We start from the raw sequence: 16268 nt of genomic DNA, 5'->3' as shown, positions 1-16268 counted from the left end.
TGCCAAGAAGTCATGTTGCTGAAGTCACCAGAGACACCACGACTTACCAGCATTAGACATGAAACACATGTGCCATCCACACTTCGGGACATAAACATGCACTCGAATACACTAAGAACACAAGCGTACAGTTCTATAGTTAGAGGACAGATACATATACATAGTGTTATTGCTTTTATTATTTTGACACTAGCTAAACGCAGCAACACAGAAACTGCAAGAAGCAAGAGATCCTGAGCAAAGCTTGCAGATGCTTACATGTGAATAACATTATGGAACTGCAGGAGTACCTATGGGACCTAACAGAGCCAGTTTGACTAACCTATGGAGAATATAGAATAGCACAAACATTTTAGAAACCGCATAATGGTTCAGGAAAAATCAGCAGGCCACAGGCATCTCAGCAAGAGCTGAACTGAGCTGAATTCAGATTGAACAGAGAGCAAACGTGTGAGACAGATACGGATGACATTACCGTCCCTGAAAGACAGTAGCACCAGCTGCAATATATATGAATAATTACTCATAATTCAGAGCTGCACAGCTGCAAATAATGGTCTCCGAACAGGTGACCCGGCCAACTAAGACAAAGGACAGCAACCAGCGCTGGGAATGGGAGCTGATCTCACGCCACCAGACAGAGGACTGCAACAAAGATGTTGGAATATGAGACAAGTGTTGCACGGAGTGAAAAAGCACTCTCATAGACTAAGGTGGTACACACAAGTTACAATGCAAACACATGGGGCCTCATTGCACGGAAGGCGGTAACCATGGCGCTATTAGCGACATGGTTGCTGTCGGTATTTTACCGAGTCCGCCATGGTGAATGGCGGAATTATCACCCTATCCCAAAGAGTGTTGGGGCGGTAATTCCCCATTCACCATGGCACTTCCCCATTCCCATTTTTGCCCCCATAGGGCTCAATGGGAATGGGGAAGGCGGTAATTACGGTACCGCAAATTGCGGTACTGTAATTACCTCCAAGGTAGTAAGGCGGTAAGGGTTTACCGGCACTGGTACCCTTACCGGTACCGGTAAACCCTTACCGCCATCCGTGTAATGAGGCCCATAGTCATTCTTATTACCTTGAAAAGGTACACCAAGAGCTGAGAACCTTTGTGGATCCCAGTCTTGGGGACGTTAGCTCTAGCCACTCACAGTTTAGTATCCTAGGGGTGGGTAGCCACTGGCAAGAACCAATGGTAAAACCCTCACACTGCAACATTGTTATAGATAGTGACTTGGTGATGGACCAGGCTAGCTACCTGATATGCGAGGGCCAGTAAACGAACATGTATAATGTCCACTATAGCTGGTCAATTACTCAGTACCCAATTCAGTGGTCCAATAGGTTTTCTGTAGAAGGGCCCAGGTTGTAGTGTCACTCTGATGTCATACATGTACGAAACGGGCCTGCGAGCCAAGAGAAGTTGAAAAGTTCATGGATTTCTTCTGTCTCTGTACTGATCACTGTTGGTTTTTGCTGTAATAAACTGCAGTTTGAACTTGCCATTTGACTGAGTCTTCCGTTTGTCCTGTGGAATGTGGTGGGCCTTCTGAGGGTCCACAAACTCCTAGTGGCCCCCTGTCATACCTGGGAGTTTGTCCCAACAAGTTGGTAGCAGAAGTATGGTTGACTGCGCCAGCCGAGCACCAAGTCATCCCTTTCACTGCCATTCTTGAGAGGCTGCGAGACCCTTGCATATTTTGAGAAGACAGGAAAATGCATGCACGTGTACGGGTCATCAGGAGACCCTTGCGAATTATCCTGCGCAAAGTCAGCGAGTTGTCCAAGCAGACCAAGACGGGGAGGCGAGCGCCTTGACGGGGAGCTGGCAGCCGAGCAGTGCTAGCACACCACAGAACTTAAGTATTGTCTCAGTCTAACGGCAACTGTGGGTGTGAAGGAGGGTATTGAGTATTTTGGAGTATCGTTTAGTATTGTTGAGTATTGTTGAAGTATTGTCTAGCATTGTTATAGTGAGTAGGGACAGGAGTGGAGGTAGAGGTCCTTTTTCTATGGTTAGGGCACATTCGGTCTTAGAAGTAAAAGGTTCTGGTGAATAACCTAGGCTATTGACTCGAGTGCTTGGATGACAAGAGCTATGTAGATAAAGGTATTCATGGGTTGGGCCTTGTAGGGATCAATGCAGTAATTTTAAAAGCAACCAGCAAAATCGGTGCAGATAACAGTGTTTTCAATAGACGCAGCCAGTAAAATGGGTGCAAAAGGAAGCAGCAGATTAGGTATACAGGTCAGCAATTCTAGTGGGGTTAATATGAATGAATGAAAAGGGAGACAACAGATTAAATAGAGCAGGTGAAGGCAGAACAATTTAAATGATGACAGTGTATTGGGCCTACAGTGGCAAAGCAGAATGTTTGCAAAAAGACAGTGGATTCAAAGTGCATTATACATATGAAAATGTGAGAATTCCCATCTGTGTAAAGTTGCATTGAGAAAATAACCCATATTAATTAACTAACTTCCCCACTTAATAAAACCTCTTAACTAATGAGCTCTTCTGGTTAACATTACAATGCAATTTCAGTAAACACGGATGGAAGTTCTGTCCTAATTTCCTCTCTCTTTTCCGCTCCATGGAAAGAGATGCCTGGTAAAGAAAACAAAATGAACTGTCTTTTTGTGCATTCTGAAGCCTCTTTGTGGAGGAAATAAGTTGATACATACATGTTCTCGTGAATGATTGGACAGTGGAATCAGGAGCATAGGAATTGCTGAGATCTGTCAGAGGGGAGGCAGCTCAGCTCTTGATTGACAGGCAGATTAATTAAATAGGGGGTGAACTGAAGTGCTGGGGCTCTTCTTTCCTGCACTTCTGCTGGGTGCTTCTGCTTTGCTGCCGGCTGCTGAGGGGATTCAAAGACCACAGTCCTAGTCTGCTTGGGAGTCCAAGGCCACTTCTTAGGAGTGCCAGTGATCGTGTGGGGCTTGGGAAGGCTTCTTCGCAGACAGGCAGGACCAAAAAGGGGTCGAGCAGAAAGACACAGCTACTTCAAGTCATTATGTAAGTATTTGTGGAATTGAGGAGAGCGTTGGATGACTGTCAAATATCTCTGTGACTGTTTAGACAAGAATAGTTCATTATTGTCACTGGGTCATTGTGGTTCATTTGCCACACTGGGAACTAAAAAAAAAAAGTTTAGCAATGTACGTTTATATTTTGTCTCTTAGATAACCGCAGCGGTGCCAATCTGTTGGTCAGAGTTCATAACTGTGTTATCATGAAATGGAATGTTTTGTTTCTTGGTTTATAAATAGTTGGATTATATAAGTAATAACTACAATAAGTTGGTGTCTATTGTTTTTTTTTGTTTTGTTTTTTTTTCCTCATTTGTCTGATGATCACTATTTCAGTGGGGGAAGTAGCTAGGAGACACTGTGAAGATTACATCACGGCAGTAAAAGTGTTTACCGCCAGAGGTAAAATAAGAAACAAAAGGAAAATATTTATACAAGCTAGAAAGCTGGTGTGTTGTATGAATGCATTCAGCCGTGCATGCCGGGGCTGAATGGGGCCTTTCAAGGGCATAGGCTAATGATGTAGATAAGTCATTAGCACAATATACACTCAATCTATGACATAATTTATGACCTTACCAGCTTCCCTCTAAAATTTACTAAGTCTGGGTGGGTGCCTACAGTTAACCCTAGTATAGGGCATAGTTTTAAAATGGGGAAGGTTTGTTTTATCATATAGGACGGTGTTCACCACTAATTTACCAACAAAATAAGATATACCACGATACTAAATTACCACTAAGTTAGGTAATAGCCCAAAGACAAAACCTCTTACATATTTGGTGCGTGGGCCCTGTGGGAACAGACTGAAAAGCAGCTACTGCATGTCGCAAGTGTGTTCCACGCGGCCAGTCGTGCATATAAAGGGAACTAATTTTGTGAGATTAGCGTAGTGCTGCAGGCTGTATCATTATGTCTCAAATTTAAGCCACATTTCCTGAGCTGGTAAAATACCTAGAGGCAAAGTTATGTGCGCATGGGTGGGGTGCGGTCATCAGACAATGCCATACTGTGGCATGATCGCATTCGTGGAGAGGTGCAGAAAGAACCACTGAGTTATATCTTTGAAGAGGGCAGTATAATTCAGGTATGTCTTTTGAGATTGTTTAGAGCTACTGATAAAAATGCTGAAAAACACTGCTTGATAAGGCTCTGTGCCAAGATCTGGTTAATTTTGAATCAATCTTTACGGATGCAGGAAAATGATGCTGAGATAATTAGCAGATTACAAATCAAATTAGATGAAACTGATGAGCAGGAGAAAAATCTAAAATCGGAATGCCAGAAAGAAGTACAATCAAAATGCAATGAATTTGAGACACAATTGCCTCAGTGAGGCAAACAGTTTGATGACAGCGAACAAGAACTAAAAGACCTGCAAGGTTTGGTAAGCGACATTAGACAAGACAAATATGGAGAAAGAATGTGAGCTCCAACCTATTTAACAATAGATAGCTAAAATGTTCCAGTAAAGGAACAAAAGGGACAAGGAGTTTAATCAATGCCAAATGCAGATAAGTGAGATGCAACATGTGATAAATAAAATGGGTGATGAGAATACTTACTTATGTCAAGAGGCAGACTGGCTTTGTAAAAAGTGCACAGATTTGGAACAGCAAACATATACATTTAAATCTCAGGAAAAGCAAAAAGACACCACATTTAATGGGATTGAGGTTGATCCCACCTCAACACCAGGGAATAATGCCCAGTGGCTATTCTGGTGGCTTGGTCTGGTTGTAACGCAGTTGGGGGATTCGACTCACCCACTGGTGGTTGCCACCAGTCCCATACACCTGAGAAAAGGAATGAACAACAGAATAATGCAACTCCAAATATAGCGCCAAGCAGCCCTATCAAAATAATGAAATCAATCAAGGCTTTGATAAAGCCATTCAAAAAAGGAGGTGAGTGTTGTATAGAGGTCCACCTAGAAACAGTGCATGATATATTTAAAGCCCTCCAAATACAGAGAGAACAATATGGATAGTATTTCCATTTAACTCTTGATGATCCTACTGAGAGCAGTATCAGGGGCTTGAATGAACAAGAGAGTATGTCATGGGCAGAATTTGAAAAGGAGGTTAGACAGTATTTTTCACCATATCAGTCACTGCAAGATGCAAAGAAAGCCTCATATACCATGACAGCAAAGTCAAATGTGTCGCAATGCCAGTTTCTCCAAGAATTGAAAAGAGCATTCTCTCGCTTTGGTGTATCTTTTAGTCCTAATTGGAATGAGTTTAAGACTGCCTACCTGTATGGCTTAGAAAAATACATTATATCACAGGTAATTTGCAAGTTTGATCAAGAGAAGTCACTGGAACGGATTGTAGAGCAAGGCACTAAACTAAATGAAGTTATATTTTGTCAGAATGGAGAGGGAGATAGAAGTAAAGAAACAAAGTTAAGATCTAAAGACACCTCACCAACGGTAATGGAGATAAGATCTGCATTAAATGTCACTTGAATCAGCCCAAACTCAGGACAGAAATAATATGACATCAGATCAGAGAGGGGCACCACAGAGACTGCCATCCCAAACGCGGATGTTTCAGTCACATGATCCAAGCAATAGAGAGAGTTACATTAGTCGTAGGTACATGGGAGATAGACCCAGGGTGGGATACCGGCCCAATATGTCTGGCATGAATAACAATTGGAGACAAAATCAAGATCTAAGAAACAATGGCCCCAACCAGACATTGGGAGCGCAGAGCAGGTTTGACCCCAATACCATGGTATATGGCAATCAGGACAGGCCACAATATGTGAATCGATTCATTGAAAACAGGAATCAGCATAAGGGACAATTACCACAAAATGAAAGACAAAACAAGAACTATGCCCCGCGCCACTGTAATCAATCACCACCACCAGGGGATCACAACCATAGAATGGTCACACCACGTTCCCCACCTTCCATGAATCAAGAGTTCAGAAACAACTCAAATAGAAATCAATCGCCAGAGAGATACCAGAACAGATTTACCCAGGGTGAAAATGACCAATACCGGCCTTTGCCGCAAAGAGAAGTTTCCATGGAGATGAACAGATTTCAATGTCCGGAAACCCAAGTTAAAATGTTGTCTAAAAAAATAGGAAAACTGTGCCATTCTAAAACAGCCATCAAAAGAGGGAGCGGAAGGTCGGAGAAGCGATCTGGTGTCTTCTGATAATAAGTGACTAAATACTCATAGTCCATACAATGATAAAGAAACAGAATCCCATGAACTAGTTTTGTGTACCGGTCCTGAATTGATTGCTGAATTAAACATAAAGATTACCACAAACTAGAATGAGGCAGGGGATGTAACAGCACATAAAAAGGAAGTTTGGTTTAATTTGGCTTTGAATCAAACTATCGAAGTGTGTGCAAATAAAAAGGAGTGAGGAGAAAATAAATAAGAAACCCCAAAAGAGCAAAGCGACAGATTCAAAAAAGACATCTGTCCATGATAAAACAACTGATGAAGAAGTAGGTTTGACTGTTAAAACATCCTCCCTAAATACTCAAAACGCCTATAAAGTTCAAAAAGGAAAAATGAGTACTAAAACAAAGATTACGGGCCAGTCACCCGAGGAGTATTTTGTGCAACACACAGTCCAAGAAATTGAGGGAACAGTATCCACACAAGATGTAAATAAAAGTTCTGAGCAAAAAAATAACAAGTCAACACATGATTTTTGTGAGGATGTTCAATTAAAGAAATGCAGTGTGAACACTGATGTTACCCGGACAGAGGGGCGAACAGTAGCTACACTCCAAATGACTTCTGAACATGGGTAGATGGGCAAGTTTTGTCAAAGTGAAGTGGGAAAAAAGGAGTGAAAGATATCCTTTCGCTTGCCACTGTACTTGGCAAAAAGTGAGAAGGGTCTGAGAAAAGTGAGTCCTGAAATCAGCAAAAATGCACACATTCTGTGTGTGTTGGAAGAAGTTGACAACATGTATTATGCTCCAATTACTGTGGAAGAGAAGAGCAATATGTTTGCAATGATTGGCACAGGTGCACAGGCCACGACCATGTCCAAAGAGTTGGTAAAAAGTATCAATGAAGGGAGGTCCCCACAAAATCAGATCAGAGTGGGACAAAATGAAGGCCCAGTACATCATTTCAATGGTGAGGAGGTACCTATTGAAGGTGTCACTGAGGTTGACATAAAGATAGGAAAACAGAATTAGACAGGATGTATTGATCACATCTATCAGTGAAATTCCATTCTTGATGGGAACAGATTTCCTGAAAAGGTTGTCGCCCCCTCATTGATGGAGTAAATGGTGTTCTGTGTTCTCTAACAAAAAAAACAGTAAGGCCTAAGAAAGTAAAGTCAAAAAACTGCAGTGATAACTAATGCCATGCCGTTGCTAAATCAAATGATGCAGTGGAGGTGTATCTTCAAAATGGCTCTGTGCCTAGTGTCACTGTTATCCTGATGTGTCAGGATGAAGTGCAAAGTGAAAAAGAGAAACAATCCAAGCAGATTAATTTGGATCCTAGGAAGAAATTGCAAACTGAAATAGATGAAAATATGATGTGATTTTACTTGAAAGAACATAAGTGCAAGCAGAATGTTATCCCTGAGATAACCACAGGAACACATATTACAGCCCTTCTGAAATACACATGGGAGATGAGCAGCCATGGATCCATATTGGTATAAATGGTCATTCTGCAAGGGTAAAATCCACGTTAGCACTTGAACAGGAAAGGAGTTTTATTAATGAGAAACTATTCCAGTGAATAATTGAAAGGGAGGAGATCCCAAAATTGTGTATTAAAAACCAACACATTTCTGTGTTGGACAATCCAGACTTTGAAAATAGATTTGCAGGAAGGTGCATGCTAAAAATTACTATTGGCCAAAAAGAATCTATCACAATGTGTGGATTGTGAGTGGGATACAAAATTATTTATATCTGGGAAATGACACAATGCACAGAATGTGTATGATGCTGGAATTCCTTAACCAAAAAGTATGGTCTCGGCTAGGAGGACCTGCACTTGAGTTTGAAGACAAAAGACAGGCTTACCATGGTGCGCAATTGGTGCCATATGCAATTGAGTTACAGGTGAAAAAGGAAATTACCATTCCTGCATTCACCAGACAAGTCACTATAACAATAAAGCGTAGAAATGGACAGCAAATGAAGGATTCTGAAGCATTTGTGTGCTTAAATGAATCCACGAAGCAGCAAGGGCTGGAATGTGAATATACACCATTGGTGGAGATTGGGGATGGGTCCATCAGAATCATGGTAGATAATAAAGGGTGTCAAGATATTTATTTGGAAGTGAATTCCACGTTAGGAATGGCAATACAAAATTCACATTACTCTGCAGATTTCAAAAATACAGTCATTGGGAACATCCCTGAGAAATATTTCAACGCACAGGGTGAATTGCCAGAGTCTCTGGATTCTCAACCTAAAGGGATGTTTAAAATTCAGTCTGTGTATCTTTATGATTCCAATGAGACATTGTGCTGCCACCAGGAGAATTGCATATTATTTGATTTAAGTGAAATGGTGGTTGATGTTCCAAAATTTTTAAAAGTGGCAACTCTGCAAAGAGATACAGCCACACAACAAGAGGAAAGCACAGAGGTTCCACCATTGGAGGATTTTCCAGAATCCTCAAAAATTGCAGAGGAGCAGATTATGTCAGCAGATGCAGGTGATAGTGAAGAGGACAGGAATTAATTGAGAAAAATGTTTATGGAATTTAAGGAGGTTTTTGCCAAGGACGCATATGATTGCGGCCTAACTGACTTGCATGTTGCCACATTACCAGAGGGATATGGTAGAAATCCGGTATTTGTGCATCAATATCGGTTACCACTGGCATGCTTGGAGTCACTAGCAGAGATAATTAAAAATGTAGAATCCAGAGGAATTATCAGACCCATTCATAGTACCTCAAACACTCCCATTTTGGGTGTATTAAAACCACATGGTCAACTGCATCTGTTTGCAGACTTGAGGGAATTAGACAAAAGGATTCCATTTTCTAGACAACCACTCCGATTTATTGATCAAGGCCTTGCCCAGGTTCATGGATCAAAAGTGTTTACCACATTAGACCTTACATCTGGGTACTGGTGTATGCCATTGGCTGAAGACATTCAAAACTTATTTGCATTTTTGTTTGATAAAACGCATATGCTTGGTCCAGAACACCATTTGGGTATGTTAATAGTGGGAGTGAATTTGGCATATTTATGAGAAAAGCACTTCCAGATGTGACGGAAAGGGGAACCATAGTCTATGTGGATGATGTTCTCATTAAAATTGAATGCCTTAAAAGTTATTTTGAAGAGATTAAACATGTGCTTGGTCAATTACAGAAAGGGGGAGGCAAAGTATCCCTACAAGAGGTCCAATTGTTCAAAATGAAAGTAAACTTCTTAGGCCATCAAGTGACTGAGCATGGATTGAATCCACAGAAGAAAAGGTGGAAGCAATACAGAAGTTGAAAAATCCTACTAATATGAAGGTCTAAAAAGTCTACTAGGGATGCCTGTGGAGGTAAGAATAAAAAGAGCCCAATTGCTCAAGTGATAGCAATCCTGCATGATTGTGCAGCTGTATATACCTCTGATGAAATAGAGGTAGAGCCTAGTTTAAATGAATTTGAACAGTATCCACATAAGGCTTTTAATGAGACGGTGTGCGAAGATTTGTCAACAGTGTATGTAGATGGATGTGTGTATCATATAGAAAATTAATTGAAAAACAATTGGTGGTAGGAATATGAAATGTCTGGGTGAGGTGTGAGGAAGTTTCTAGTATAGGAATGAGAATTGGGGCCAGGAGTAGCCAGATAGCAGAATTAGCTGCCATTTATAAGGCTGTTCCTACCGCAGTTGATAACAAATTAAAATAAATTGTCCTAGTGACTGATTCTGATTATGCCTGAAACAGTTTTGTGGAGTATTTACCTGGCTGGAAGGCAAAGGGCATGCTCACATATAATAAAAGCCACTTAAACATGGGAAAACGATCCAAGCTATGGATACATTAGTGTCAGAGAATGATTTAATAATACACTGGTGGAATATTCGTGGGCATTTAAAGACACCAGGCGAGGATAAGGAGGGAAATGACAAAGCAGATCAATTAGCCAACATTGGGGCTGTAATGGTGTCGAAAAAGAAAGTATATTGTGCCTCCTATTATAATAAATATATTAATATTGGCCTACGCCAAGCAGCTCAAAAGTCGCTTGCGAAAGAAATCCGTGTTGCAAGGTCCTGACCTTAAATCCATGTAAACCGCCATTTTAGGTCAAACCGCCATTTTAGGATTCGCTTTGTAAAAGTCACCCTGTGAGTTAAAATGGTGGACGATGTCATTCCAGAATACAACATGGCCGTCTTGACCTCTGTACATAGCTAATATGTAACTTGCCTGCAGGCCACTTGTTGAGGTCGTGAACTGAGACCTTATCCTTCGTTGACCTGTGTGTAAAAGGATTACTCATGCAACGAAACTAATCCACGAGCATATGTTGAAACAATGTATTCAAATACTGAACATAGAACGTCTGTTTAACTACATTGTATTAATGTTTGAGAAGGCCTGCATGGAAAATCTTAGAATACACAGTTATTGCATAGGCTTGTTGATACATGTATTAAAGGCAAACCAGTTATATGCGGTTGTTCGAGACTTGGCACGAACCCTAGATTGGTGATGTATTAAATGGAATATTAACCCAAAGTGGGGCTGGGCATCGTGCCCATCAAGTGTATAAAAAGCGAATTAATTCTAATGTACAACGTCTCTCACTGAACACACTGAACCACGCTGGAGTTTGTTGTGTTGTACTGAGGGCCGATAGCTATCTGATTTTGCTATGTTTTTGTAACTGGATTCAGTATAAAATAAGGTACTTTGTATGTTCCTTTGTAACCCGTGTTCGGTGTATTTCCTTTTGGGGTACTCAGCCTCGATATTTTGTTTCTGTTTTCACAGTTGGTGCCCGAATAGGGACCCTCAAGATTGATGCCGGATTGTTGAAGGTTGACGCACGCAATCGGACCGGGATCGGACGGTGTGACATAAGGGGCCCCCTGAACGAGACGCGACACCTCAGCAGTGCTGCACGACCCGATCCTTGGACGATAAGCGTGTGGTCCGAGACAGCATCTTGACGAGGGTCCACTTATCGAGGCGGGCAGATTTGCCGAAATCACCATACACGAGGTAAGATTAGTTAGGTAAGATTTTCAGAAATCCGATCGGACCTCCTTAGGTTTGGTCAGGTGAGACGTGACCCGATTCTTAATTTAACCCTGACAATTTCAATTTTGGCGCATTGTATCTGCAGACACAATTATTGACCAGGTAACACCAAGAATTTGAGATATGCCTGGGAAATTGTCTATCTGCTTTAGGGCATTATTCCGCAGTGATAGACAATCTTTGGAATTTAGCCATCCCGCACTACAGGAGGGGTCGCCGGCATGTACTATGTACTGTAAGCATGGCATTGGAAGTATAGTATTTAATGACATTTGGCACAGACAAACCAGACATGCCTCCGAACTTCAGTGGCCAATCAATTGTAGTTTTGAAATCCCTCGTATTGAGTATTTAGAGTCAATTCTATTAAAGAAAAAGGCTAGACCTGCAGCATTTGATGTTTTGCAGAATTGGAAAAAAGAAGCGTTGCAACAACTCAAAAGTAGAGAGTAACATGCATGCCATCATAAAACGAAACGCTGAAAAAGCTTTGTTATATGATCAGGACAAACAGTATGAGGTGAATAAAAATATAGATATGTCTTTCTCACTCGGTATTCAGAAAATGTATCCTTCTAAAGATCTTCATATTTCTGATGAGTTTATTGACAAAATATTAAATGAACGAAGGCCTGGTGCCTCTGCGCCACCTCCGTATGTTCCTTTTCCTGCTACTTTGCCTCTTCCTCCTGTTATTCCTGCTCCACCTGTTGTTGTTCCCATTGTTCTTGCTCGGCCTAATCTTCCCCTTCCTCCAGCTCCCACACCTCTTTTAATCGCACCGTTATAGTACCTCCTTCAAATACGCCTGCTCCCTCTCTTCCAAGTGGTCCTGAGCCGATTGTAATCGATCGAGGTGCAGGAACAAAGGTTGTCACTCGCAATACAGTACCGCCGGAGAAGAAACGTGAATTAATTGCATGGGCTAAGCATTGTATGGAGAAGGATGATCAAGCTAACGTTTTTGCCACACTTTGTAATATGGATAATTTTCCTGAGAAAAATGTTTTTATTGAAGGTTTAGGGATTCAGTTATGTATAATGTGGGGAAGATTAAATAATGCAGAGTTTCCAGAAGGGTTAAGGGATCTAAATACTCTAGCGCTTTCTAGAGACACTGTGGAGAAGGTAAATGAGCATGTCAAGAGATTATTTGGGTATAGAAAGGAGTTAGAAAATTTACAGAATGAGGATGACGAGGAGGAAAATATGTATGTACAGAAATGGTTCCTTCCCTGTCGTAAATCAATATCTGAGGAAACACGAATTTGTAAGAAAGACGCGATTAGATGGATTTCAGAAATATCGATAACTCCAGTTGAGGTATATGACACAAACAGTCAATATACGCTAGAAATGAGGAGGAAAGTGATACAGCTAATGGTAGAGTACCTGCAGGATGAGTGTGTAAAAAGGAAGATTAGTTGTCCCACAGAGTTATTGAGCATTTATAAGAGAGCTTTTTCACTTGACACTTCTTCGACTACCTTAGCGCTCGACTTGGCTCTGTTGCTTAGTAAGCGTTCAGAGTCACCTACTTCTCAGTTGCCTATGAGAGAGGTTCCTCCGACATTTGCCCCTAAGGTTGAGATTGCGGCTGATGTTTCACCGAATATAGTCACTGTTAACATTCCTGCGCATTATGTATCGCACTATTAGGCAATCTATTCCTGATGTTAGGAAAAATCCGACAGGGTTCTATAAAGAGATAGAGTCCGTTTTGCAGTCCTCAGTGTTCACCCTGGGCAACATTGATTTGTTGTTTCCTGTACTCCTGCCCGTAGATTTATGGAAACAAGTTATAACCATTGACAACGTACCCAGCTTGGGAGATACATGGGTGAATATAACTAGACTCGATGGGGAAAGGCCAGCTGGTGAAAGACCGCCTCTGCCTGACAGAATCGTAGGGAAATTAAAAACCATAATCCCTGAAAAGAGAAATATTTGGGACAATCTTACGGCCTGTGTCCAAGGAAAGTCTGAGGGTGCTACCGAGTTCTTTAATTGGTTCGAACAGGTATTCTCGGATTTCAGTGGACAAGACTTAGGCACAGAGTCTGGGAAAAGATTATTTGTGGACAAATGTGTACGTGGATTGCTGCCTGACATCCAGTCACAAATTATGTCTTCTGAGAGTGCTTGGCAAGCGAAGTCTCAATCAGAAGTACTGCACATGGCTCAGTACTACGAGAACCGTGTCAATAATGAAAAGGATAGGATTGAAAAACGGAAAGGCGATTTAAAAACTAAAGTGCTATTGCAGCAAATTGTTAGGGGCCCGAGAGGGGGTAGTTCTCAGGTTAGAGGTCAGTATGTCCCACAGGGGAATGTGCCCTTTGGTCCTGTGAACATTAATCAGTGCGCTTATTGTTGCCGAGAGGGTCATTGGCGAGCACAATGCCCCGTCCTTCAACAAAGGTCAAATAATACATTTGGTAATATGGGTAGGTGATCCAGAGGTCGCCCGGGCGTAGGGGGCCCTGGTAGAGGTAAGTTTACACAGGACCCTCAGCAACCTTTCTCGCAGGACAATCAGGCTCTGAGTGTGGACACCAGGAACATATTTGATCATCCTTCCGCTGCATATTTATCTGAAAAGCTTCCTTTTGATGATATTCTGTTTCGTTAGGATTGCCCGAAGCAGGGTTTGTAACCTACACCTATTCCCGTCAATCAGAAAGGTCCCTAAGTTGAAATGGTGGTGGAGATAGGAAACATCAGTTTTTGATATACACTGGAGAACAGAAGTGTTCCATTGGTCATTTACGGGTTCCAAACATTTCACTGTCAGAGCAAACCAATGTTTCTGTAGGGTTTTCTGGCACACCAGTTGTTTGTCCGGTTTCTATGCCGGTACCTATTTCTTTGCGTCCCTTTACGGACCATTGTCCATTTCTGTTGACTTCGGATTGCGGAGAGAACTTGCTGGGGTTGAATCTGTTAAAAGAATTAAATGCAGTTATTTATTGTTCTTCTAATGGAGTACGCTTGACGATTTCACCACAGCAATTTTCTGCCTCGCAATTCTTGACCAGACATTTGCCTCCATAATTCATCAATGTACCAGAAAGCTTGTGGGCTGTCAACGACAATGATGTCAGTGTTTTTCAGATTGAGCCTGTCAAGATAATTTTGATACATGGAATTCAGCTGCCACGCATTCCCCAGCATAAGATTTCGGTTGAGGGCGAGCGAGCTTTGAAATGTATTGTTTCTGATTTTGTGCATCATGGGGTGATTGAAGAAATTTGAGGAAGTTTGTGTAACAGTCCAATTTTACCCGTGTACAAGAAAGGCGATAATGCAATTCCATTCCGTTTCTTAATTGATTTACATGCCATTAATAAAGTTGTGGCACCACAATTTCCAATTGTGCCTGATGTAACGACAATCCTAACCATGATTCCAGCTACAGCTACTTACTTTAGTGTTGTGGACCTGAAGAATGCTTTCTTTAGTATTCCTATACACAAGGATAGTAGATATTTGTTTGCGTTCCCCTTAGGGGGACGCTCGTTCACATTTACTTGTGCACCTCAAGGGTACACAGAAAGTCCTAACATTTACAGTAGGGCTTTAAAAGAACAGCTTGATACCCTTGAATTGCCCCCTACCTGTACTTTGCTTCAGTACGTTAGGGATTTACTTCTAGCTGCTGACTCTGAGAGTGCCTGTAAGGAGGGCACTGTGTCATTACTTATTCATCTAGCTAAGCATGGTCACAAAGCTTGGCTTAAAAAATGTCAATATTGCTGTCAAGAGGTCGCCTATTTAGGCTATCTCCTGTCAAAGGAGGGAAGAAGATTGACACCTGAAAGAATAAAACACATTTCTGGCATGTCTGTCCCAAATACACAGAAGGAAGTTAGGGCCTTGATAGGTGTGGCTTCTTACTGTAGGTTGTGGATCCCAAATTTTTCACTAGTGATCAAACCGATGTTGGCTTTGACGAAGAAGGGCATTTCTTTGCCATTGCCATGGAACACGGTACACCAGCAGTCGTTTTACTTGCTTAAGACTGCATTATGCTCTGCACCAGTTTTGGGCACACCAAACTATGAAAAGGCCTTTGTGTTGTTTGTGCATGAATGTGATGGATGTACTTTGGCTGTATTAACGCAGGAACATGGAGGGAAGAATAGGCCATGTGGTTACTTTTCTTCCACCCTTGATCCTGTAGCATGCGCTTTGCCAAGATGTTTGCGAGCTGTCGCTGCTGGTGCCGTCTGTAAAACAGAGTGAGGGAATGGTCCTAGGCCATGATCTAACCCTCATGGTGCCTCACTCTGTAGATGTTCTACTGAACCAAACTCAAAATCAACACCTCACTTCTGCATGGTTGACAAGATATGAATTGATCTTGTTTGCTCCTCACATTCAAATTAAGAGGTGTTGTGTTCTTAATCCGGCTGAACTCCTACCTCTTCCTCAAGATACTACTTGCGGCGATGAAGTGCCACATGATTGTTTGTATACGACCGAACAAGAGACAAAGGGTAGAATTGATTTGAAAGATACTCCCTTGGATAATCCACAAGGAGAGCTGTTTTGTGCCGGCTCCTGCTTCAAACTTACGGATGGTACATCCACAACTGCTTATGCGATCACTACATTGAGCACGGCTGTGGAAACTAAGAGAATCACGCATAATTCTGCGCAGGCTGCAGACATTATAGCATTGACCCGAGCTTGTGAACTTTCCTAAATGCTTGCAGTAAATATATATACTGATAGTCAGTACGCCTTTGGGTTGCTTCACAACTTTGGGAGACTTTGGTCAGAGAGAGGGTTCCTAACTTCGCATGGCACCAAAATTCAACATGGCTCCCTAATAGTACAGCTACTCTCAGCGCTTGCGCTCCCTACTCAGTTAGCAGTTATGAAATGTGCAGCACATCGAAAGATTACAGATGATATAGGGAAAGGGAATGCTTTCGCTGATCTGATAGCCAGGCAAACTGCTACCGATC

The sequence above is a fragment of the Ambystoma mexicanum genome, chromosome 11 (genome assembly GCF_040938575.1).
Source record: "Ambystoma mexicanum isolate Mex_15411 chromosome 11, UKY_AmexF1_1, whole genome shotgun sequence".
In the NCBI taxonomy this organism is placed as follows: Eukaryota; Metazoa; Chordata; class Amphibia; order Caudata; family Ambystomatidae; genus Ambystoma; species Ambystoma mexicanum.
The sequence above is the reverse complement of the archived record's forward strand: the minus strand, read 5'-3'. Positions refer to the sequence as shown.